Here is a 26,198-nt window from a genome sequence, read left to right as displayed (position 1 = left end):
CAGAACAACTCATTGCCAAAAATACGATAGCAATATACTGCGGATGCTGGAAATCTGAAATAACAACAGAAAACGCTGGAAAAACTCAGCAGGCCAGGCAACATCCGTGGAGAGAGAAACAGTCAACGTTTCAGGTCTGGGACCCTTCGTTCGATCTGAAACGTTGACTCTATTTCTCTCTCCACGGATGTTGCCTGGCCTGCTGAGTTTTTCCAGCATTTTCTGTTTTCATTGCCAATAATGTTCATTTTAGGCACAGAGAATACACTTCAAGATTATATTTGCTACTTTAAATGATAGCAATAGTGCTTTAACTTCCTCTTTGAACTATCCATTTAACTGTAATTCACTTTGTAGTGTTGTGACTGTATTCTGGAAAGAACTTGACCTTTAACCTGACATGAAAACTGTACCTAGAAAAGGACCCCACAACTAATATATTTATTTTGAGAATGCCACCACTATTTCCTAATTAAAAAATAAATAATATACTCGTGTGATTCCTGGTATCCAAGTCTTGCAGGGCCATTGTGTCTGCCTGAAATGAACAAGTGGGATGAGATTCATCCAGAACTTAATTACAGGAAACTCTCTTTTTACCGGCACTTAAATAACCGGAAATCTCGGTTAACCGGCAAAATTCAGGAGTAGGTTCAGGTAAGTTTTACTTCATATTAGTGGCCGTGTAACCGGGGTTCCTGGATCTGTGGCCGTGTAACCGGGGTTCCTGCACCTGTTGCCATGCAACAGGGACGCCTGGATCTGTGGCCGTGTACGGAGCTCTCGTACCTTGGTAAGTGTACCTCTCTGTAATCCGGACTTTTTGATCAACCGGCACCACGCCGGTCCCGTCGGTGCCGGATAAAAAAAGAGTTTCCTGTATACAAACAGTTCAAAGTGGAAAAAGAAAAGAATCATGCAACTGGTTCGTATTCAAAGTGTAGATGGGACTATAGGATTAATACTTTGAAAATTGCAAGTTATTATATTCAAGTGCACGTTTGATGTGGAGAGAGCAGGTGGGCAACCTGCTTCCAGATCTCTGGCATTACTGCTCTTGACATGCATGGAAACAGTAGTAGTACCTCACATTAAAATTGTCTGTTTTCCTACTTGGCAATTGTTTTACTTTGGTTTGTTAATTTTTGTTGTTAAAGTTAGTTTGGGTGGACCAGATCCTCCCCACAAATAAATACTGGTGGTGTCAAGATGACCCTTGAAAGAATCCCAATCACTGGCCTGCTTCAAAATAGGATCCCTCTACTACTAGAATAACAGCAACAACTTGTGTTAGCTCCTTTTAGCATAGAACACGTCACAAGGCGCTTCACAGCGGGCAAATGGATAGGTTTTAAGGAGATTTTTGAAGGCAGGGAGAGAAGTAGCAAGGCAGAGGGGTTTTGGGAGTGAACTCCAGACACTCTTTCCATTATGAGTGGGATCAGAAACTCAGCAGAATATTTTGTGACCTTTGCATCCGTCCATTCTGGATCACTGTGTTGGTGTTTCAACTCCGTGTATCTGTGCTGCCCTCTCATTTCTAATCTTTGAAAACATGTTTCTTTTTGCTCTCCAATATTTTCCTCTTCTTTCCTGAAGGCACTGCCTTCTGCTGGGGTGCTGCTACCAGGCACACAACACCCAGGTTGCTCAAGAAGCACCAGGTTGCCCAACCACAGTTACATAGAATTACATAAAATCTATTGCACAGAAACCAACCATTCGACCCAATTGGTCTATGCTGTTTATGTTCCATACGGGCCTCCTCCCACTCTTGTTCTAACCCTATCAACATAACTTTCTATTCCTTTCTCCCTTATCTGCTTATTTAGATTCCCCTTAAATGCATTTAAAACACATTGTTCTAGAAAACTGTCTTAAATACATCCTAGGAATTGGTTGCCTTTACTACTTAAGCTGTCTGCTTCTCCCAGTTCCAGAGGTACTTAAATACTTTATATGTCTGTTTAAGTGTTTAAGTGTCCTAATCCAAATTGCACACTCTCGGGAGCCGCAAGCCTACATTTCGTTGTACTGCACTTGTGCACTAACAATGACAATAAAAGTTGATTTGATTTGATTTGATGAAAATTAAAATCTCCCATTATAACCACACAGTTTTTGTTACACGTTTCCCTGATCTCTGTATTAATATATCTCGCCACAACTATTATGTTTAATGTTTCATCAGAAAGACGATACCCCTGACAATGTAGCACTCCCTCAGTACTGCACCAAAGTGTCAGCCTAGATTACATGTTCGAGTCTGTAATGGGGTTTGAATCCACAACCTTGTGACTCAAGATTTGAACAGCAAAGTACTGTCTTCAGTCTAACAGTTGGAGCCAACACAACACCCAGCTGATGTGTTGCCTGGGAATCTTGGGGAAGAGAGAAAATAACAGACATACACACACACACAAAAATCCACTAACACATTTGAAGGAAAATTGAGATAGCGAACAATTACAATCTGGGTTGAGTATCCGAGGAAGTGAAACTGGAAACAGGAGGTTCTGTAACCAGCAAGAATATTATGAAGAATTAATATGTCACGAACTGCTAATCCAATGAACCTTCATGTATGACCCTGTCTCATTTTCAATTCCTAAATCTAACTGTTAACTAATCTCTGATGGGGATGCAGTTTGACTTCATTATCTCTGGGCTACGAAGGGGAAAGTCAGTCATGTTCCTGCTCCTGATTGCTATGAATTGACCTCCCGCTGGAAAGTGTTTGGACTTCCACCCAACGGTCACCACGCCTGCCTGTATTCCCTGTCTAGCCTCGTACGCGAAGAATGGCTGATTGGGTCAGGTTCCAGAGGGCACACCCAAGCCCATGAAATTGTACCCCAATCGGTGCTTTCAAGAAAGGAGGAGGGGAGAAAAGCAAAAAAGAAGACATGGTAGATAATTATTAAGAAGTACATAAAGTATAGTACATTTCTGCTTGGAAAATGCTGCGTGTATATATGCCATAATAGAACTGATTCATCACATTTACGCTGGTTAAACTCTAGAGAACCAAGGTGTTGAAGTGCTCCATTTACTATAGATAAACACTAACAGATTAGCGCTTTTGCTACTGTAAAGCTGGGGACCATTAATCATCTCTGAACTCTTAATGCGCCTTGTGTATGGAATATAAATTCTGCATTTAACCATGAACTACCCACGCACATCGAACAAAATAGGCTTATATAATCAAATGGTTGAGGGAATATTGAGTCATTTAAAAAGTCTACACACTTAAATATGCAACATTAATTTGGAGTAGGCTATCCCAAATTTGATGAATCTGTCCTTGTACATATTACAGATCCATTTGGTAATTACTGATCAGGTAGAGAAAGCACTAATCAATTTGGCCACTATGTATAATATCGTTTATATCCATGTTGTAAATTGGGCAAAAAAGCGCACACTTCGTATTTTTAAAAACTTTTTTCCTTGACTATTTTCTTACTTTTCCTCTTCCTCTCCTAAGGATGGTGTCTCCTTCCTAGGGTGCAGTTTCACAGGTGTCAGTCATCTTTCCCCAGTATCTTGCCTAAATGGCTAATATTCATGTGTAAGGCTCGACAGTGAATGTTGGCAGGCTATTCTACCATGAGAGGGGCATCACAGCCAAGCTTGCTCTTATCTTTTGGTCATATCCAGACGTTTGCAGATGCTGGATAATGGGTCAGGTGAGAAAATCCTGATTCGCACCATCATGTGCCTTCCCTTCCCCCCTCACCGCCGCAGGGTGCTGAGGCTAATTGTTACACCTTTACTGTGTTTCCGGCTGAGATCGGCTTCCTCATTACGAACTGGGGAGCAAATCTAGGACCTTCCTGTTATGTATGGCTAATCGCTACCTATGCCAAGTAAGTTCAGATGTTTTGATCAAGCTTCGTGAGGTTTTGGGTAGTGTCTCTACCCAGTTTGTCTCCTGCTGAAGTGAATGGGTTGTTTAGCAGGATTAATTATTGACGTTTAGCCTCTGGATTTAGTTGTGTGTTTCTAATGACTGACAATTCACCAAGTGCTGAATGGTCCTCTGTGAATCTTAGATCAATGGTTACAGATAGTATAAAGCCATTACCAGTAATCTGAGAGTGCCACTGCATTATTTATGGTAAAAGGATCAACTTAAACATATGGTGCATAAGAAGGCTCTTCAAGACTGTTACAGGCTGTTTTAATTTAGCTTTGAAGATTTGGATTAAATACATAACTGAAGTACCAACCAATATTCTGAAGTGTGTATGGTTTAGTATGTCCTAACATATTACTGCAATGAACTGATAATAACTAATCTGCATTGTTCTTGCTGCCATTTGAGCAAATTATTTTCTGCGAGGTAACATTATTTGTAGAAAGAAGAAATACAAGATATTTTATTTTTTAATCTTTCAATGAAGCCGGTTCACTGAAATGTAAGGTGAAAGGTACCTTCATATCATTTTGAGAGGGGGTGAATGACAGCATATCACACAGAAATCACACAGAAACCCCACAGTGCAGATAGAGGCCATTTCGGCCCATCGAGCCTGCACCGACACATATCCCACCCGATCCCCGTAACCCCAACACATATCCCACCCTATCCCTGTAACCCCACCTATTTAATCCCCCTAACACTAAGGGTCAATTTATCATAGCCAATCAACCTAACCTGCACATCTTTGGACTGTGGGAGGAAACCGGAGCACCCGGAGAAAACCCACGCAAACACGGGGAGAATGTGCAAACTCCACACAGACAGTCGCCCGAGGCCGGATTCGAACCCGGGTCTCTGGCGCTGTGAGGCAACAGTGCTAACTACTATGCCACCGTGCTGCCATATGAAATACACTGTAGGCAATTTGAATCAGTTTATTGGAAAAACTTTGCATTGTATCTCAACATGAAAAGCATGAAGAGCCTAGAAGAGTGTGAGGTGAACCTATTCTCATTATCAATTGTGTGATACAATATAGCACTTAAATGTTATAACATTGGCTAGGATTATGTTGTAACTTGTCAGCTTTAGGGAATACAGGACCTTTGTGATTTCCCTATGCCCCCTTTCCCCAAGTTTTTTTGGGATCTTACTGAATTTTGCCCATGTACCGTTTCCCTTGCTCTTCCTGATTCTTACCCACCAGCTTTATTTCTTCAATCCTCCTGACTACTTGTTCCTCGCCCAGAACCAACCGCTCAAATTCTTGGGGCCCCTCTCTGTTTCCCAAACTGTTGTTTTGCTTTTTGAAGTCAGCATTTCCAAAGAGCTGAGGTATTTACTGATTATTGTTAACCCAGTTAATGATGTCTAACACCATGACGCTAATCAACGAATAAAAACTAATCTGTACTCTGCAAATAATTTGTTCTTGAAACTCAACTGGACGTGAAGCCCGAAATTCAGATGTTGATTTTGAATGTGCATGTGAATAAACTAAATGCTGCATTTCCAAGGATTTGAAACAATTTTAACTGCATGTGGCTTGAAGATTAAACACACTAATAGAATTATTGTTGGACAGTAAGTGTTCCTGTTCACTAATGTACAGTAGCTGGCTAAGCATCTGGCTTGTAATTTCAACACATGGTTATTGTAATGACACTTACCATACATGTTGGATTTACATTACAGAACTGTTTCTACCTGAAATGAGCCCCTATATGCAGGAGCTCTGGGTGCTGTGTGATTCGCCTGATTTACATTGCAGGGCGGACTCCGTAGAATCCATGATGGGACAAAAACTAATGCACTTGTGAATTTGTTTGAAAGTCTCAATTGCCCACCGGTAAGGAAGGCCAATAAGCAGAGAGAGCACTGCTGACTTGTGGCAGGCAGTCTGCTTGTGACAAGAAAATGGTAAGTGGCACAGCAGCAGCCATTTACACTCTTGCTCCAACTCGGGGTGTTTCAGGGGGGATAACAACAGTTTTTAATGTGGTTCTCTGTTCCTCCAAAGATAGTAGCACTACTTTATTTACTTGGTAATGCTGCCTTTAAAATTGGGGCTGTCACTGGTCGCGGTACTATAAAGTAACTGCAGTAGATAATATTCCTAGCAGTAACCCGAAGATTTACTCACGTGGATTATTACTGTTTCAGTCCCACGATGCAGCAACGCTCGGAATTGCATGCATGGTTATCTGTCTAAAGGTGATTTTATATTAAACATAAGGTCCTAAGAGAGTACTGTATACGGAAACAGGGATCTGTGACTTCTGTGCATTGCTTTTTCCTGTTTCAGTGCCATTGCTCCCGGGGGGGCGGAGGTGGGGGTGCGGATTAGGGTTAGAGATAAATGGATACCTGCCTGTGAAACCTGCAAAAAAAGTCCTAATTAAGATAGAAATTGTCATAATTTTTTTAAAACCTTTTTTGAAATCTGCAATGAAGCTTTTATGCCTGACTAAAAACTGAAGCATTGCTCCATGTATATCCACCCAGTGCTGCAGACTCAATGTGCATCTTCAACTCTTGGACATTATTACTTATGTACAGAAATAGAAACGTCAGCAAAAAATGTATTTCTCCAGAGGTTTCAGATTAAATATTTGTGGATAGTGAATTGTACTCCTTGGAGGAATACCAAATAATTTTGAAATCTAGAGTACCATTTCAAGAGCTCGTACATAATGGAGGAACTGTTCTTTTGGTGATTAAAAAGTGTTTTTTAAAATGATAGAAAACTGGCCTTGTTTTTTATGTCCACAATAAAGAGCTGATCCTGAAGAAACTATTATGTGATTGCAGTAAGTCTAGTGTCTGATTAAATGTTTTCAGTTATATTGTCACTAATAATTCATTTTGTATAGTGGATGTATGTGAAATATGAGTACAAGGTATGCTCAAATATTTGAGAAGGTTTTTTAACAATAGCCATAAGTATTTGTGATGGGGCCATTTAAAGCTGCATTAAGTACAAGATTTAATTGTAGCTTAAACCAATACATTTGTTACAGTTAACTCCTTATAAACCTGTGATAGTTTCCATGAAATGTTTTTCTTTGTTATGGATTGTGCTATGGTTTGGATTTCTGTATACTTGCATGTTTTGTTTTTAAAGAACTAGCTGGAATTTTTTTAATACTGTGGTATATTTAATCACTGGCTCTGAACAAAATCTTGAATATTAAACAATATTCTCTTGTTTATAAGCATCATGTCTGTGGCACAGGCTGGCACGCTTTCTTTCCCAAGACCTCTTGGTAAAATGTTACGTTACTTTAACAGATTAGTAAACTGAGTTGAGAATGGACATGCTGGACAGCACAAAAAGAGATAATTGATTGTGCCTGGCAGTAAAAATGTTCTTTTATTTAAAGTTTATGTAAACATTATTGATGCAAAAATAACCTCTCAGTAAATACTGCATTTTTTTTTGCAATATTCCCTAAATGTTGCATGTGGCTGATGCATGAGCTTTTGAGCAGTTCTCGCAATGCAGACTGTCTGGTTGTCCAAGAGCAATGATCCATTTAAACAACTGGTTTGGTTTGTATGCTTATCTCAGTGGTATTATGGTGTGTTGCTAAGCCATATAAATGTGCAAAATTCAATTTCCAATTGCTGGCTTGTCGTGAGTTAGCCAGTCTTGGGATGATGAGGATACTCTCCTTTAGTTTCCATTTTCCTGGACTAGGGAGGGAGGGGGCGCAGGGAGGATCAGCCACAGACCCTACTCCTAGAATCATAGAATGGTTACAGCATAAAAGGAGGCCCGGTGGGGGTGGCGGGTGAAGAGGGGGATCACTACCATCTGTGAAACCATATCCCACAATAAGCAACTGTCTTCAGTAGATGTGGGACGAGGTTGAAAGATTTAAAGTAAAACCAGAGGAGAAAATTGCAACAATGATTTGGTTTCATTTTGAGAATTGCTAGCTGCCATGTATCTTTTAACTTCACTTACCTAGTGAAATCACACATCAGGGATGATTAGAGTTCCTCCGTTGTGTATAATGGACCCATCAGGTTAGATAGTCTAGGCTTTTACAAATAGAGCCGAGAGTGGCAAAAAGGTCGGTAACCAGAAGACACAGATTCAAGGTGATTGGCAAAGACCTAGACGCGACAGGAGGAAAAAAATGTTTACGCAGCGAGTTGTTGTGATCTGGAATGCGCTGCCTGAAAGGATGGTGGAAGCAGATTCAATAGTAACTTTCAAAAGGGAAAAATATTATAGGGCTATAGGGAAAGAGTAGGGGAGTGGGACTAATTATATAGCTCTACCAAAGAGCTGGCACAGGCACGATGGGCCCTACGGCCTGCTTCTGTGCTGTATGCTTCCACTCCTTTTTGGATCTTGTAGCTTTTTGCTTCAAGTTGTACATGCAATCCACACCTACTGCAGTTTCTCTAACATTTTTGCAGGACTTTGTTATAATTCATGGAATTCAATTCTCTTTACAGCAGTAATATAAATACCCCTATCGTAGAATCATACAGCACAGAAGGAGGCCATTCGGCCCATCATACCTGTTCCAGCTCTTTGAAAGAGCTAGCCAATTCATCCCACTCCTCTGTTCTTTTCCCCATAGCCTTGCAAATTTTTCTTTTTCAATTATATATCCAATTCCCCTTTTTTAAAGTTACTATTAAATCTGCTTCCACTACCCTTTCAGACAGTGCATTCCAGATCATCATAACTCGCTGCGTAAAATTCTCCTCATCTCCCCTCTGGTTCTTTTGCCCATTATCTTAAATCTGTATCCTCTAGTTACCAACCCTCCTGCCACTGGAAACAGTTTCTCTCAATCTACGCTTATGAAAACACATCATTTTGAACACCTCAATTAAATCTCTCCTTAATCTTTTCTGCTGTAAGAAGAAGAATTTCAGCCTCTCCACATAATTGAAGTCCCTCATCCCCGATATCAATCTGGTAAATCTCCTCCGCACCCTCTCCAAGGCCTTGACATCCTTCCTAAAGTGTGGGGCCCAGAATTGGACACAGTACTCCAGCTGAGGCCTAACCAGTGATTTATAAAGGTTTAGCATTACTTCCTTGCTTTTGTACACTATGCCTCTATAAAGTCAAGGATCCCGTATGTTTTTTGAACAGCTTTATCAATTTGTCCTGCCACCTTCAAAGACTTGTGTGCTGTGAGCCCCCCAGGCCTCTCGGTTCCTGCATTCCCTTTAAAATTGTGCCATTTAGCTTATACTGCCTCTGCTCATTCTTCCGCCCAAAATGCATCCATATAATTTAATGACTTGTGACTTCTTTGAATGATCTGCGCTTTGCTGATAAGCTGCTTTTTGCTGGTGCCTGTTTTCTGCAGGCTTTCTAGTTAAATGGCCAGTCGGACTTTGTTGCCTCAATTGTTCTGATAGGGAAATTGGTTTCCTGTAACCTTGAGTTTTGCTGCACTGATTGATGTAGCTGGATTTATGTTCAAATGTGTGCAACATGCTGGATTGAACATTTTAAACAACATAGAGACGTGACTCATAAGCGTGAGGCTGCCTGGCACCAGCCGCTGAACAGTGTCCTTTTCTCTTTGCGAGACTGTGCCTTTATAAAAGGAAAGCCAGTGGATTAGTCAAATGCATCATTGCTGATCCAGTCAGTCTGGTTAGAATTTCTAATGCCTGCATGGTATTTCAGATCAGCCACTTTCAATATAGTAAGGCTGTGAATTGTGACATCAGTCCTGAACGTCTGGTAAGCTTGTCCAGATTTGTGCGACTTGTAGTTGGAGTTTAAAAATCAACATTTTATGTAAATTTACTGTTTTTTAATATCTAGAATTATTTTAATGGTTTGTAGAATTCCATATGTAAACACCAATCTATGCACATCAGTGCAATTTAAAAGCATGAGCATTATTTTCTTTTAAAAGTCCAACATATTACAGGTATAAACCTTCTATAGCTGTAATATTTACTTTTTCGATTCCAATTGAAGCATTTTCCGAAGTTAGGGCTACCATTTTTGAAAGTTTTGGATAGGGAATGAAATCCTTTTGCATGTTTAATTGAAGATTCATAGTGCAAAAAACTCACTTTTAAAGCACTTTGGATTAAATATTAATGGAGCTTCAAAACTATTACTGTGCTGTTATGTATCTAAGATAGTGTTCACCTGGATTTTTGTCACTGATTTTGTTTGAGCACATTAATTCTACCTGCATATAATGTGTATATCGATATCTACACTTGATTAGAATATGTATGCTGGGGTTGCCTTTAGAAAACAGGCATCACCCCTCATTAGCTCAGGGCTACCGAGACAAATTGAAGCATTCCCTACTACTACCCTGCTGGGGTCAGCTAGTTCAGTACAAATTGGAGATCAAACCTGGATTCTTGGGATCTTTATGGCCCAGTTCTGCACTGTGCCATGTATTTACCAACTGAATCATTGAGGGAGCCACCCTCACTTTAATGGCTGAAGATGGAGTGGTAAGATGCAGGCTCATTTCTGTGATTTCCCCACACCGATTTCCTGTTCTCAGCCATGCCACTGGGTGGAAGCCAGGAATCTTCCCACAAAGAGGAAGGGAAATCAGGAGACCAATCACTGTTCCCTGCCTTTGCTCACCACATGCCGCCAAGTTAGTTGGCACTAGTGGATGCGCGGGATGATATCACTCTGTATTCTTGGCCAAGGAAGCTGTGTGGCACAGGGAGACTATGAAACTACAAAATAAACTAAATGATAAATGTATGATAATTGGTTATAAGAGTTACCACTGCAGCAGATGTAGCATGCTCTACAGCACTAACTTTCCCTGGTGCCCAACCTGGTAGCACTTCAGTAGCTCACCTAAGTACCTGGAGCCATTTTTCATAAGTGAGCCACAGCACCAACACCCATGAGACAGCTCCTTTTGTCTTCTACTGCTGTGCTGACTAGTTTTCATACGCACCTTATTATCATTGAAACCGCACCTGAAGGCTTAGTAGATGATTGTTCTTCCCAAAAGCACATGTGATATTGTCGTAGAGGTGCTAGACCCTACACAATCCATTTATCATGTATCACACAAACAACAGCTGTGCTTCTTATTGTGCGGTACTGCTAATGCATACACACCTGTAAATCTTTTTTGTATTACAGGCAATCAAAGAACAAAATGACGATAATATTTGAATATGGTTAACAAGACGTTTACTTAGTTACATTATTTGTGATATTTTCCCTTGAATTAATTCAGTTTGCTGGCTAATCCCAAATTAAAGTTGCCACCTCAATGAACAAGTCCACAGCAGTATTAGATGCCTAACCAGAAGTAAATTTTCCTGGTTCCCCAATAGCTCATAACATAAGAAATAGGAGCAGGAGTAGGCCAATCGGCCCCTCGAGCCTGCTCCGCCATTCAATAAGATCATGGCTGATCTGATCCTAACTGCCAATCCACTATCACAGAACCATCTCCTGCATCTAACAGAATTAGACACACGAAATAGGAGCAGGATCAGGCTACACGGCCCCTGGGCCCGCTCCGCTACCCACAGGGCCATGACCAATCCGAACCTAGACTCATGTCCAAATTCCTGCCTGCTCCCCGTAACCCTTAATTCCCTTTACTTCTAGGAAACTGTCTATTTCTGTTTTAAATTTATGTAATGATGTAGCTTCTACAGCTTTTTGGGGCAGCATATTCCATGGACCTACCACCCTCTGAGTGAAGTAGTTCCTCCTCATCTCACTTTTGAAAGAGCAGCCCCTTATTCTAAGACTATGCCCCCTAGTTCTAGTTTCACCCATCATCGGGAACATCCTCCCCGCATCCACCCGATCCAACCCCTTCACAATCTTCTATGTTTCAATAAGATCGCCTCTCATTCTTCTGAACTCCAATGAGTAGAGTCCCAATCTACTCAACCTCTCCTCATATGTCCATCCCCTCATCCCCGGGATTAACCGAGTGAACCTTCTTTGTACTGACTCGAGAGCAAGTATGTCTTTTCTTAAGTATGGACACCAAAACTGTATGCAGTATTCCAGGTGCGGTCTCGCCAATACCTTGTACAACTGAAGCAATACCTCCCTATTTTTATATTCTATCCCCCTAGCAATGAAAGCCAACATTCCATTGGCCTTCTTAATCACTTGCTGCACCTGCATACTAACCTTTTGAGTTTCGTGCACCAGGACCCCCAGATCCCTTTGTACTTCAGTACTTTCCAGTTTCTTGCCATTAAGATAATAACTTGCTCTACGATTTTTCCTGCCAAAGTGCATAACCTCACAGTTTATTAAGTGGTGAGCCGAGATATACAAACCCGAAAGTCTAACGTTTGTTCCCAGATCTGTGCTGAGTTAACGGATCTCAACTGGGATAGTGCTAGGGGTGCTATCGCTGGCTTTGGCTCCCTTGGGGAAGGGGCAAGAAAGAATTGTTCCTCCAGTAATGGAAAATGCATTTAGTATGGATATGGAGTGAGGACCTGTTTGGGCTCAGTTGTGATGATCCTTTTGGCCAAATAGCCTTCTGACCCCCTTCAGAGGTTATGATAGTTTAGTGGTTATGGTACTGAACTGGCAACCCAGAGATTGCGAGTTCAAATCCCATCATTGTGAAACTGAATTCAATAAATGGGGTAAGTTGTGGACTGGCAGTAGAAAAGGTGATCAGAAAACCCGCCAGTTGTAAAAATCCAGCTGGGTCATCATTAATGTCCTTCAGTGAGGTAGCTGGCCACTCCTACCTGATCTGGTCTACATGTGACTCCAATTCCACACTACGGGTTTACTTCTTAATGCCATCTGATTATTACTCAAGGTGCTGGCCCACCACCACTTTCTTAGGGCAATAAATGTAGCCTTGTTAGTGTCGCCCACAATCTGAGAACACAATTATTTTTTAAAAAAACCTTTTAAAGTTCAAAGTGAATAATGGCATTAGAGGGTGTGCGACACCCGTGAAGCTTTGACCCAACAATCATCAACATTTTCAGTAGAGATGGGGAAGGTAGAAAACTGGTTGAAAAAGATGTTTTAAAAACGTTTTTTTTGAATAAATAATAGGAGACAACAATGGACTTAAATAGATCTGGGTGAAATATGAATTATAGAATAGAACCATAGAATGATGCAACACAGGAGGAGGCCATTCGGCCCATCGTGCCTTTGCCGGCTCTTTGAACGAGCTATCCGATTGGTCCCACTCCCCTGCTCTTTCCCCATAGCTCTGCAATTTTCTCCCCTTCAAGTGTTTATCCAATTCTCTTTTGAAAGTTACTATTGAATCTGCTTCCACCTCCCTTTTAATAATTCCAGTAACGTCCTGCATTTACTCAAAACTATATTTTCACTCCATAGATTCCTTACTTGAGATATCTACAAGAATAGACGTTCCTGTAAGAAGATTAGAGTAAGTATATAAAATTAAGGGAAGCTAAAAATGGAAAAGAAAATCCTGTTGTTACTGTAATTAATTTTTGTTGTTCTGAGAAGCTTACAGGATCCTAAGCTTGTATACATGATGCTTTGTCATTTTTTTTCTTTTATGTAACTTGGGGCAATTGTGATTTTTCATTTTCTTAAATTTTGGCCTTTTTCCTTTTCTTTCCTCTTTGGGGGAAACACAAAATACAAAACCCAAATCGTTAAAGGACAATAAAGTGAGATTCAAACTTCATGTTAACCCGAGTCCAGATAGATGGAGTTTCATGTGGCACCCAGTGCCCTTGGTATGACCCAGGAGTGACAGAAATGTATGTGACCACACACATTTAGACATTTTAGCAAGTTCTATTTTTTTTTCAGTGAGAATTGATCAACTTGATGAGGCTGCTTCCGATGGGGAAAAGGCATTGATTGGCTTACTGCAGCCTCTCTCCCATTAAACACCTGGGAAATTACATGAGGCAGTGCAGATCTTGACTTGCCTGGATCACTTATGATTACCAACATACAGGTAATTGAACATAAGAACATAAGAAACAGGAGCAGGAGTCGGCCAATCGGCCCCTCGAGCCTGCTCCGCCATTCAATAAGATCATGGCTGATCCAATCTTGGCCTCAACTCCACTTTCCCGCTCTCTCCCCATACCCCTCGACTCCCCTGTAGTTCAAATGTCTGTCAGTCTCCGCCTTGAATATATTCAGTGACTCCGCCTCCACCGCTCTCCGGGGTAGAGAATTCCAAAGATTCACGACCCTCTGAGAGAAGAAATTCCTCCTCATCTCCGTCTTAAATGGGCGACCCCTTATTCTGAAACTATGCCCCCTAGTTCTAGATTCCCCCACGAGGGGAAACATCCTCTCAGCATCCACCCTGTCAATCCCCCTCAGAATCTTACATGTTTCAATAAGATCACCTCTCATTCTTCTAAACTCCAATGAGTATAGGCCCAACCTGCTCAATCTTTCGTCATACGTCATTCCCTTCATCCCAGGAATCAACCTAGTGAACCTTCTCTGCACTGCCTCCAATGCAGGTATATCCTTCCTTAAATATGGAGACCAAAACTGTACGCAGTACTCCAGGTGCGGTCTCGCCAGCGAACCTGCAAAGTTGCATCAAAACATGTTTCCCTTCTTTTATTCTCCATACCCCTTGCAATAAAGGCCAACATTCCATTAGCCTCCCTAATTACATGCTGTCATGATGATCTTGGGAACAGTAACCACAGAATGATCAAATTTGATATGATCTGGAATCCAGAAATATTAAGGACCAGAAGCCAGGTATATAATTTTAGAAGGGCTAACTTTAAAAAAAAAAAGTGAATAGCTTAAGCAAACTGATTTGCAGGGTTTGTTCAAAGCATTTTAAAAGCATCATGCTTAGCATGCAGGAACATTAAGTGTAGATTAAACAAGTATGTGCCAAAATAGATAAATACATTTAATTAGAAGCAAAATAAGGAAAACAACATCCGCAAGTCCTGCAAAGCGGGGGGAAGGTAAAGGAGTTATCTGGGATGAATATAGGAACTTGCAGAAACATTAGTAAAGGATGGTCACAAGGGCAAAGAGAGAGTTGGAAAAAAAAGCATAGCTGCAGCAATAAATCATGTTTTGCCAGTAAGGGCAGTCAAGGAAGAGGTGAAAAGCATAAAAAATGTAAATGACACTGAAACAGAGGAAAGACATCAACAACATGCCGCCCTTAGACTTGTTGACATCAATATAAATGAGATGGAAGTCGTAGGCTAACAAAGCTCAAGACAAATAAATCCCCAGTGACAGATGGTACTTAGCCCAGAGTACGAAGAGAGACAAGGGAGGATATTTCTGAGGCAGTGACAATCATTGCGAGGTAGTCGAGGAACACTAGTAAGGTATTAATAGATTGGCAACAGGCTAACGTGGTGCCCATTTTCAAGAGCGTGACAGAGCAAATACAGACTCCTTCATCTTGCTTCAAAGTCATGTAAAGTAATGGAATTGATAATCTGGTACAATAATACTTTAGTCAACATGGACTGAGAAAGGGAAGATCCTGCGAGAACAGTCGTCTTGACTTTTATGAGGTAGCTACAGCCCAAGTAGACTGTGGAAAGCCCTATGACATCGCGTACCTTGACTTCGAAGAAACATTTGACTAAACTCAACAATTAGCCTTTTGTGTGGAACTTTTTTAAGTGGTGGAGATTCGGGGTAAATCTTGGGAATTGGTACGAAGTTGGCCGATGGGTAGAAAACAAGACGGTATTTGTTAAGGAGTTATGTTGGAGTTTGGAGGAAGCGCAGAGTGGCATGTCCCAAGGAACAGTATTGGGTGCCACCACTGTTTCTGATTTACATCAGTGACTTGGATTAAGAAACTCCATGCATATTGATCAACTTTGCAGATGACATCAAACTAGGAGGGCCAGTTGATTCTGAGGAGGTAACTCGGCAAAGACCAAATTAGTTGGACGAAATATGTAAATGAGTGGACAATTCCAGATGAAATTTCATATGGACAATGTAAATTACTGCACATAGGAAGGAAAAAATGAGCAGCATACTACTGTACTTGAAATCGCTTAAGATGAAGTTGGAAAACATCTCAGGGTTATGGTAAATTCAAAGCTCAACATGTCCAATTACTGTAAAACAGCAGTCAACCAAGTACATAGATTCTGAGCGAAAACCCTGCTCAAACTGCATTGTGCTCTGTCCAGAACACACCATGAATACTGTTCAGTTCTTACCGCTGAGACACAAAGGAGACATTTAAGCACTGGAGGCAGTTCAAACAGCCAAGAGGTTAAACCCTAGTGTTTGAGGTAAAAGGAAAGACTGAAGAAACCGGTTTTCAGTATTGAAAGGAGGTGACTAAGCGGTAATCTTACAGAAGTATGTACATAAGGTAGTAAATGGTATGGAAAAGGTAAATATAGAAAATCACTTCAAACTAAATTGCACAAGCAGACTAAGGGGACACAGGTTCAAATGAGCAAATTTTGAACTGGTATTAAGAGGTGGTTCTTCACACTCATGGAATGGATATCTGGAGAGAGTAAAAAGTGGTAAAAACCCAGGAATTATTTAAGAAACAATTCAATAATGCAAGAGAAGGTGGTGGGGTCTTTCTGGATGGATGAACTAACATTGGCTGACTGGCCGTTCTCATCCTTATTTATCTTGTGAACTTTTTGCCAGATCTCAAAATAAGGTTGCACATGGTGTACCCCCAGTCTCTTCTGGGCTCCTATTTGTCCTGGTAGAGGGAAGAAGGACAAGAAATGGAAATCCTGAGCTAGATGAATAATGTTCTTGTTACACCAGACAGCAATTATGTCCATCCACCAACTTTTTGTAATGTCAACCATGATGTACACTCGCTGCCAGTTATCTTGAAATAATCAAACTACTAAAGACGAGACAGAGTTACATTATTTTTCTCCCTCTCTTCACCAGATTCTTCCTTTTTTAAATGCATGCATTCTGTGGAGAAACAGAGATGTCCAATATGATTTATTATGAGAGGCGATTCAAAATACCAAATTAAATTCAGGGATGAGAGTAAGGATAAGTCACTTTTTATTAAAGGCTTCGGAGAGGAAAAAAAATTCTGGATAACAATACCTACCTGTGAATCTTAAAAAGGAGGATTTAAGTGCAATGACATTTCAGTGAATGGTGCAGATGGTGAGCTACTTGGGCATAATCAATAAATGTTGGAGCTAATGCTACATAGTTTCTTTGTCTTCTGTTGAGGTTCTTGACATTACAGTATACTTGCTGCACTGCATAGAAAACATACATTTTTCATTATGATGTCTGCTAAATGATTCATACAAAAGTATCCATTTAGTAACTGATAAATGTAGTTATTCTACACTACTTGAAGAAAATTGTGCATTTAAATTCAGTAACCATGGATAATAAGTTTAAAGATGGAAAAACACAGGCAATGTTTTGAGAATCGATGAAAAGCAGGTCTAACATTCTTTGAAAGGACATTGTTGCCATGGTGAAATGTTGTGCAACAGCAGCACTCATTTAGTACTTCACTTTTCTGCCTATAGAGAGCTACCATTTTGAGACTCCTTTTTCATTCTGAGCAACTCCATTGATTAAAGTTGCAGGGTGGGCCACACGCATTCCAGAACACCTCCATTTGTTAATGGGCAAGTTGATAATTGGGCAACAGGAGAACGTGAGGCTTTAGGATAATCCTTATCCTTCACTTATAATACAGGCACGTGGACTCAGAAGATAGAGAGATATTTGATTAATTATCTTTACTAATATTCACCAAAAGCCCATTACATGCATGGTTCATGAGACTGGTACTATCAATCCTCACGAGCAAAGAACTCGTCGAGGGTTGCAAGCTTTGTCTTGACTGCTTACGCTAGCCCTATGCAAGACTCCGTAAAGTTCCTCGGGTGCAGTAACTTTATAGGGTTAACGAAATCACTTAAGCGTGAGGTTAGTACGTAAGCATATTCTGACTGTGCAGTGAGTATGCTCGGTTTATATGTCATTATCAGCTGACGAAATGACCCGATTTCCCCCTCCCCCACACGCATGTGCTCACTACAGGAAACTCTCTGTTAACCGGCAAAATTCCGGAGTAGGTTCAAGTAAGTTTTACTTCATATTAGTGGCAGTTCCTGGATCTGTGGCTGTGTAACTGGGGTTCGTGCACTTGTTGCTAAGCAACAGGGACGCTTGGTCTGTGGCCGGAGTTCCTGCACATGTTGCTAAGCAACAGGGAAGCCTGGATTTGTTGCTGTGTACGGAGCTCTCGTACCTTTTAAACTATACCTCTCTGTAATCCGGACTTTCTGATAAACTGGCACCACGCCGGTCCCGTCGGTGCCGGATAATAGAGTTTCCTGTAGTACTATTATCTGTTTGTTTGTTCTCCAAATAGTCTCCATCCATGAGTGACCATATCTGTATCTAAATGCCTGCACTCCTGATTTCTCTTGAGCAGCAGAATTAATAGAAAGACCGGCATCCACCTTATCCAAAGGTGCTGTCCTGCACTATACACTATCTCCCACCAGTTATGATTTCCTAGGATAGCAATGGACCGTTCTATGTCATCATTCTGCTGCTGCATGTACACTGCGTTTTTGAGAGGTGCTGGAATATTGCAATATAGCTTGAAGCTTAAAAGAGTGTGGTGGAATAGGGTGGCCAAACCTTAATACTACACTGAGAGCTGCTGTATATCATCTTTGAATAATGCCATAATTTGCATCCATCTGAGCAGGCAGATAGATCCTCAGTTTAACATGTCATCTGAAAAAGGCATTTTCAGCAATGCAGCACTCACTCCCTTAATACTACACTGAAGTGTCATTTTAGATTATGTGCTTAAACTTATAGTGGGGCTTGAACCAGCAACCTTCTGACTCGGCAGTAAGAGTGCTACCAATTGAGCCAAGTTGTGGAAGCTGGAGCAGTGATAACTTAGCACAGATAGGTTCTGTTATGAGCTGGTGAAGGTACTCCCATAGTGCTGTTAGGAAAGGAGTTCCAAGATTTTGACCCAGCGTCTATGAAGGAACGGCGATACATTTCCAAGTCAGGATGGTGTGTGACTTGGAGGGGAACTTGGAGATGATGGTGTTCCCATGCACCTGCTGCCCTTGTCCTTCTAGGTGGAAGAGGTCGCGGGTTTGGGAGGTGCCGTCGAAGAAGCCATGGCGAGTTGCTGCAGTGCATCTTGTAGATGGTACACACTGTAGCCATGGTACGCCGGTGGTGGAGGGAGTGCCAATCAAGCGGGCTGCTTTGTCCTGGATGGTGTCGAGCTTCCTGAGTGTTGTTGAAGCTGCACTCATCCAGGCAAGTGGAGAGTATTCCATTACACTCCTGACTTGTGCCTTGTAGATGGTGGAAAGGCTTTGGGGAGTCAGGAGGTGAGACACTTGCTGCAGAATACCCAGCCTCTGCGTTTGTAGCCGCAGTATTTATGTGGTTGGTCCAGTTAAGTTTCTGGTCAATGGTGACCCCCAGGATATTGGTGTTGGGGGATTCGGCGATGGTAATGCCATTGAATGTCAAGGGGCGGTGGTTAGACGCTCTCTTGTTGGAGATGGCAGTTGCCAGGCACTTGTGTGGCGCGAATGTTACTTGCCACTTATCAGCTCAAGCCTGAATGTTGTCCAGGTCTTGCTGCATACAGGCATAGACTGCTTCATTGAGGAGTTTCGAATGGAACCGAACACTGTGCAATCATCAGCGAACATCCCCACTTCTGACCTTATGATGGAGGGATGGTCATTGATGAAGCAGCTGAAGATGGTTAAACCTCGGACACTGCCCATAGCAACTCCTGCAGCGGTACCCTGGGGCTGAGATGATTGGCCTCTAACCACCACAACCAGTTTCCTTTGTGCTAGGTATGACTCCAGCCAGTGGAGAGTCTTTCTTTCCCCTGATTCCCAGTGACTTCAATTTTACTAGGGCTCCTTGATGCCACACTCAGTCAAATGCTGCCTTAATGTCAAGGGCAGTCACTCTTGCCTCACCTCTGGAATTCAGCTCTTTTGTCCATGTTTGGACCAAGACTGTAACGATGTCTGGAGCCGAGTGGTCCTGGCGGAACCCAAACTGGGCATCAGTGAGCAGGTTATTGGTGAGTAAGTGCCGCTTGATAGCACTGTTGACAACACCTTCCATCACTTTGCTGATGATTGAGAGTAGACTAATGGGGCGGTAATTGGCTAGATTGAATTTGTCCTGTTTTTTATGGACAGGACATACCTGGGCAGTTTCCCACATTGTCGGGTAGATGCCGGTGTTGTAGCTGTACTGGAACAGCTTGGCTAGAGGCGCAGCTAGTTCTGGAGCACAAGTTTTCAGCATGACAGCTGGGCTGTTGTCGGGGCTCATAGCCTTTGCTGTATCCAGTGCGCTCAACCGTTTCTTGATATTACATGGAGTGAATTGAATTGGCTGAAGACTGGCATCTGTGATGGTGGGGACCTCAGGAGGAGGCCAAGATGGCACCTGGCACTTCTGGCTGAAGATGGTTGCAAATGCTTCAACCCTGTCTTTTGCACTCACGTGCTGGGCTCTACCATCATTGAGGATGGGGATGTTCATGGAGCCTCCTCCTCCCTTCAGTTGTTTAATGGTTCACCACTATTCACGACTGGATGTGGCAGGACTGCAGAGCTTTGATCTGATCCGTTGGTTGTGGTATCGCTTAGCTCTGTCTATAGCACGCTGCTTCTGTTGTTTAGCATGCATGTAGTCCTGTGTTGCAGCTTACCCAGGTTGGCACCACATTTTTAGGTACGCCTGGTGCTGCTCCTAGCATGCTATTCTACACTCCTCATTGAACCAGGATTGGTCGCCTGGCTTGATAATGGTAGAGTGAGGGATATGCTGGGCCATGAGGTTACAGATTGTGGTGGAATACAATTCTGCTGCTGCTGATGGCCCACATCGTCTCATGGATGCCCAGTTTTGAGCTGCTTTCTGAGTCTATCCCATTTAGCACGGTGGTACTGCCACACAACACGATGGAGGATGTCCTCAGTGTGAAGACGGGACTTCGTCTTCACCAGGATTGTGTGGTGGTCACCCCTACCAATACTGTCATAGACAGATGCATCTGCGACAGGTAGATTGACGAGGTCAAGTAGGTTTTCCCCTCATGTTGGTTCTCTCACCACTTGCCGCAGGCCCAGTCCGGCAGCTATGTCCTTCAGGACTCAGCAAGAGTCACCATTCTCAGGAGAGGAATGGTGAGCGGAGAACATTGAGGGGAGGGGATAATTCCTTTGTACTATTTAAATGTCGTGGCATTTTCCTGAGATATTTGTGAATTTACTATGGCAATAAATAATCAACACAATAGCCTAGAAGGAGCAATGACCATAGATCAGGTTACAGGTAATGGCAGCATGTATTTTTGACACAGAACTTGTTTTAATGTTTGTCGGTTCACCAACTCTAAGTCTGTTTGTCTGATACTGCCCCAATACACGGAAACTGCACTTTATTATTTACCTGATATGCTGAGATAGAACACTCTGCTTTCAGCACATCAGTTTGTTATTCGATGGTGCATTGTCACTGGGGTTTCTATTATGGATAACCTAATTGAAAGTTGCAGTTTTAAACTTCAGATTTCGCACCAATTGAAAGTCAACCCACCGCTATATTCAGTGCAGAGACTTCTCTTTTGTCATTGCACTAAATTTCTGTTACAGCAGAAACGTAGACAGTGTTTCTGAAATGCTTTAATGCAATTTCTGCTACATTACTAGCCACTGTCTTTAGTTAGAGCAAGCCTGATTTAGGCTTAATTGAATAGCAATTAAGTAATTACAGTGTAAAGATCAGGTTATTGGATCTTGGCTAAGTAAACTGAAAAGATAAATGAGGGAACCTTGGGGTTTAACCCGATAAATCAGAAATTGCAATTTTGATGTGATACACGTAGCTGTTTGGCGCAGGGAGCACTTGCGTCCTCTGTACCGATGGGTGTCATTAACAGAGCACAGCTCCAGTCGCCTGTGTCACATCTGGGATGGCTGAACAAAGTTCTGTGGTGTAGGAGGAATTTCTTCACCCAGAGAGTGGTGAACCTGTGGAATTCTCTGCCACAGAGGCAGTGGAGGCCAATTCATTAAATATATTCAAGAAGGAGTTGGATATATTTCTTAAGGCTAAAGGGATCAAGGGATATGGGGAGAAGGCAGGGACAGGGTACTGAATTTGGATGATCAGCCATGATCTCATTAAATGGCGGAACAGGCTCGAGGGGCCGAATGGCCTACTCCTGCTCCTATCTTCTATGTTAGGAGACATTGAGGATACACCTTATGACAATTCCCTCTTAACTCACTTTTTATTTACTTAATGTTTTACTTGTTCCTACCAAAATGTTGCTGGGATTAATTGTTCAGTTTTATTTTTGGCCTAAAAAGCATGTACTTGCTTGCAGCAGATTTCGCTTGATTTTTTTTAACCCAAATTTAACGAAAAATAAAAGCCTATTAACAATTCAACCCGAACTATTTTCACAGATATAATGTACCATATAATTCTGCAGGTAGGAGACGAGTATAATAGACAAACCTCTTAATGCTGAGAGCGAACTGCAGAATATGTGAGCGTTTCAAGACAGTCGTTCATTGAAGGCTGCTGTGCCGAGCCGATTCCCCATTCACATTATCTTGCTCAAGCTTCTGTTGACGTGCCTGTCCTCCACAGTTGATTTTTGTTGCTAACCATCTCTTCAGTCAGATTTCAGACATTTCATCCGTAACAAATTTTAAATAAAAACCGACTGCTTAGTTTTGCTTAAGCAGTGTTGTATGTACTGCATTTGAAGGGTGTTGTGCAGTGCTATGGTTCAGATCAGAAACAGCATGAACTTTACTTGCATAATTCATGATCCCCTATGATTCCTTTAATTATTTTACACCATTGAAATTTATTTCTGGGTATCTTGAGTCTATCTTTATAAGTTAATATCATTCATTTCAAATTACCCAAAGTGGTATAAAGAAATACTCATATACATATTCATCCAAGTTCAAAAATTGCATTTAAAGGCTATTGATGTTATAAATTTATCACCGGTCCTGCATCAGGCTCAAGCTATTCTATGAAGAAGCAGTTTTATAATTAGACACAGTCTGCTGGCGCTATGGAATCCACCATGTTTATATTGTAGAGTGAATTATACAGCACCAGCCCCCTTGCACGAGAACAAAATGGGAGGGGGAGCAGGAGAGTGTTGGTAGAATAATGGTAGGCAGAAAAATGACAGCTGGTACCTTCAGAGTCGATGTTTTCTTAAATGGTCCCAGGGTGCCTCTGCAAGTACTAGCAACCACCGTTTCTTTGGGTGGATTTCATTACCCTACAATGCTGCAACAGTTAATTATCTCTTGTTTCCATTACACCCTCTGCAACAACATAATTGGTCGTCTGTGAGGAGTTGTCGATGTGAACCTCCATCCTCCTATTGTTTAGTGCAGTTTAGTAGAGCTCTAACCTGCTGAGTTACTTGTGCTACTTGTACATGGTTTACTCTCTTTAATACTGTTTCAGTTGAATTTTTCTTAGGTTGCTGCTATGTGTGGGTGTGGTGAGTACAATAGAGGCAGAATTGTTGTTGTTTCATATGACGGGAAAAGCTTCTAATGGGACGTCTACTTTGGCTCTCCGTTCGATGGCCTCCTGAGATGCCAAGTGGAGAAATGAGGTGCCTCCTGCAACAGATCTCAGTGGGCAGGTTGATGTGATGTGTTCCGTGGTCTGGGACTCGTGGTCACAGTCACACTTCGGGCCGTCCCTCACTTTCCACTCGTGGAGCAGGTGGCCGCAACGTCTGTGCCCTGTGCAGATTGGGTTGAGCGCCGTCCACTGTCTGCGAGGGAGGTCGAAGCCAGGGACCTCTGCTGTTTGGTCAGTGATGAGGTGTTGGTCCTTTATGTTGCGTGTGTCCCACGACTCCGTCCACCTGGATAGTGGGCCGATACCAGCTGCACGAATATTGGCCGCTGTTTCCCAGAACGGCCGGCGTGATTTTAAGCGCTTTCATGGTGGGTTTTTCAAGTCTTTGTGAATGGGAAGGTCGATGTTGCTCATGAAAAGCATGAAAGCATCAAACATATTCAAATGGTGATATATAGCTTCAGTTCTCCTGTTGCCCTTTTTCTAGTTTTATTTGGCAGTGGATTAGAGGGAAATTGAGTTTTATTTAGCTGTACTTTATAAAATCCTTTAATTATTTCTAGCACACTCATTCGTGAGGTGTAATGGAATACACGATAGATAAGATTTTATTTTTATTATACCCTGCAAATCTATTTATTGGTATTCCTAGTTCATGCACAGTTTTGAGTAGCCATACTTTAAATGATGTTGCCCTGTTACTTAACTATGCAGACTAATGAGAGATAGTGCTTGCAAAATACAGTAGTTGATTGGATGACTACCAATTTATCAAGGTTAATGAGTATATTACATTAACAACCTTGCTTAAAGTAACACTTTAGTGGTTCTTAATTTTATTTCATACTGGAAGGAAGTTGGGGTAAAATTTTCTCTTGTGTTGTTAATTTACTGCTGCTTAATGCTGTGGCCAGGCTTCTAACTGGCACACGGAGTGCAGTCTGCACCTGTTTCTAGTCCAGCACCCCAGGAAGGAGTTTCTAAATAGCAGCTATAATGAAGCCCTGTTAATAACTAGGTTATACGCTATTTCTCATTCTTCCTTGGGCTCTGTTTCATGAATTGACATTTGCTATAAGGGCTGTAACTAAATATCGCTGGAGCTGAGACTGATGAGACTGCAACGCTGTTTCTGAGCTGTGGCATCACTGCTCATGTTACAGAAAGATGAAAAGATGATACGATTTCTTTGTCAGTTCAAAAGTACTTTCACTGATGTTTGCCTCTGTATTTGAGAAAAGCTGTACATTGCTATTAAAACACTGATTAGTCATCCCTGCTTATTACAGAAAGCAAATTAAGTCAGTCAAATGTAGCCCACCAGTTTGTTCCATTTGTGCTTAATTTTAATTTGCTTCCAGTTTGAATTTTGGAAAGAGCTGTTCTTCGCACTGTTACTTCATTGATGGATTAATCATAAATCAGGACATCAAGGTGCGTTAGTATCAGTAACATGAGATATGAGATATATGAGAATTAATAAGAACATGGAGTTAAGCTTTGTATGTAGCCCCTGAGGCGCGATCGAATATGCACCACGTCCCATGTAAAAAGGTTTGACACTTCCGATTTAAATGATCAGTTTGGCTTTTATGTATGCAAGTGTGAGCATGAACTCTGCTTATAAAATTTACATTTCCATAACGCTTATTTTCTTTGGTCTTTCCAAGCTCCCACGTCATTGCTTTGATACAGGATCATTAGGCAGCCTGCTGGGAATGTTCCACAAGCGTTACTAGGAACTGTGTGTGTTGAGAGTTAGATGGTGTGTGACAGAAACTTCAAAAGAAAAGAAGTACGACCCCCCCCCCCCCCCCCCCAAACAAATATTCAGCTAAGTTTGAGATATGCTGTGTCCAATTTAGACATGGCTTTTCAAGCTGGGTGCTGCCAGCAGCGCGACAGATCATCTGATTTCTGTCCACCTGTCGTCTGGTTTCTGAGATTTTCTGTATTTGTTGACTTCTAGCATGTTACTTTTGTTCTGTACTTCCCTGCAATTATGGCATTTTCTTTTGTTGCTTAGCTGACACTGATCTTTAGAAGTTAGGACAAGGGAATAGTCCCCAGTAACATGTTAATCTTTGCAGGGGGGTGTCCCACATAGAAAACGTTTCAAAACCATTGATTTAGGCTGTAGGGTTTGGCAAGTTTCAAGACTGTTAAATGTGTAAAAATGACACACTTTACTTCAAATAAAAAATGCTTCTTTCAAAGGCTTGGCTATAATTGGGAACTCACCCTTTGTAGAATCAACCCAGGAGTTATGAGCATCATGGAAATTTAGAGCCAGCTATGTGATTAAAAGAGTGAGATTGATCACAAACCAATATAAACACATGAAATTGAGATTATTTTTTTTTTAGAGGAAAACAAATCAAAGTAAGTTTACATTTTTAATCCTAACCCAAAAACTCCTAATCCATCTGAGTGAGGCTTAATGGGTCTGGGAATCACTGGGAAGAATCTGCTTCTACCATTACATGGTGCAGTATGTCCCTGCATTATGCTGTGACGGTATGTAGTTTTGCAAAGGACACACACAGGATTGTAGAAGATAGGTTTATAATTATCTGCCACACCTTGTTTCAAATTTAAATTGAGAGTTTAAAGGTTGCAAAATTAACATTGCTTAGTCAGTTACTGCTGTCAATAAATTGT

At 41.6% G+C, this 26,198-nt stretch overlaps 1 protein-coding gene across 6 annotated transcripts in view; it reads left to right on the top strand.

Moving 5' to 3' along the window:
- The window catches only part of peak1 (pseudopodium-enriched atypical kinase 1), a 135,215-nt gene that overhangs the window by 7,940 nt on the left and 101,077 nt on the right, over positions 1–26,198 (top strand). For 5 of the 6 annotated variants that reach the window (XM_085972342.1, XM_085972345.1, XM_085972343.1 and 2 more), the window contains exons 2-3: positions 13,260–13,311; positions 13,707–13,857. The gene's annotated coding sequence lies outside the window, so the exon portion shown is untranslated. The remainder of the gene's footprint in view (positions 1–13,259; positions 13,312–13,706; positions 13,858–26,198) is intronic. The other variant, XM_085972340.1, reaches the window with a different exon arrangement.

Source organism: Somniosus microcephalus, chromosome 32 (genome assembly GCF_052327205.1).
Source record: "Somniosus microcephalus isolate GS21.2 chromosome 32, FLI_Smic_1.0, whole genome shotgun sequence".
Taxonomy (NCBI): domain Eukaryota; kingdom Metazoa; phylum Chordata; class Chondrichthyes; order Squaliformes; family Somniosidae; genus Somniosus; species Somniosus microcephalus.
This window is presented reverse-complemented; position numbering and strand designations above follow the sequence as displayed.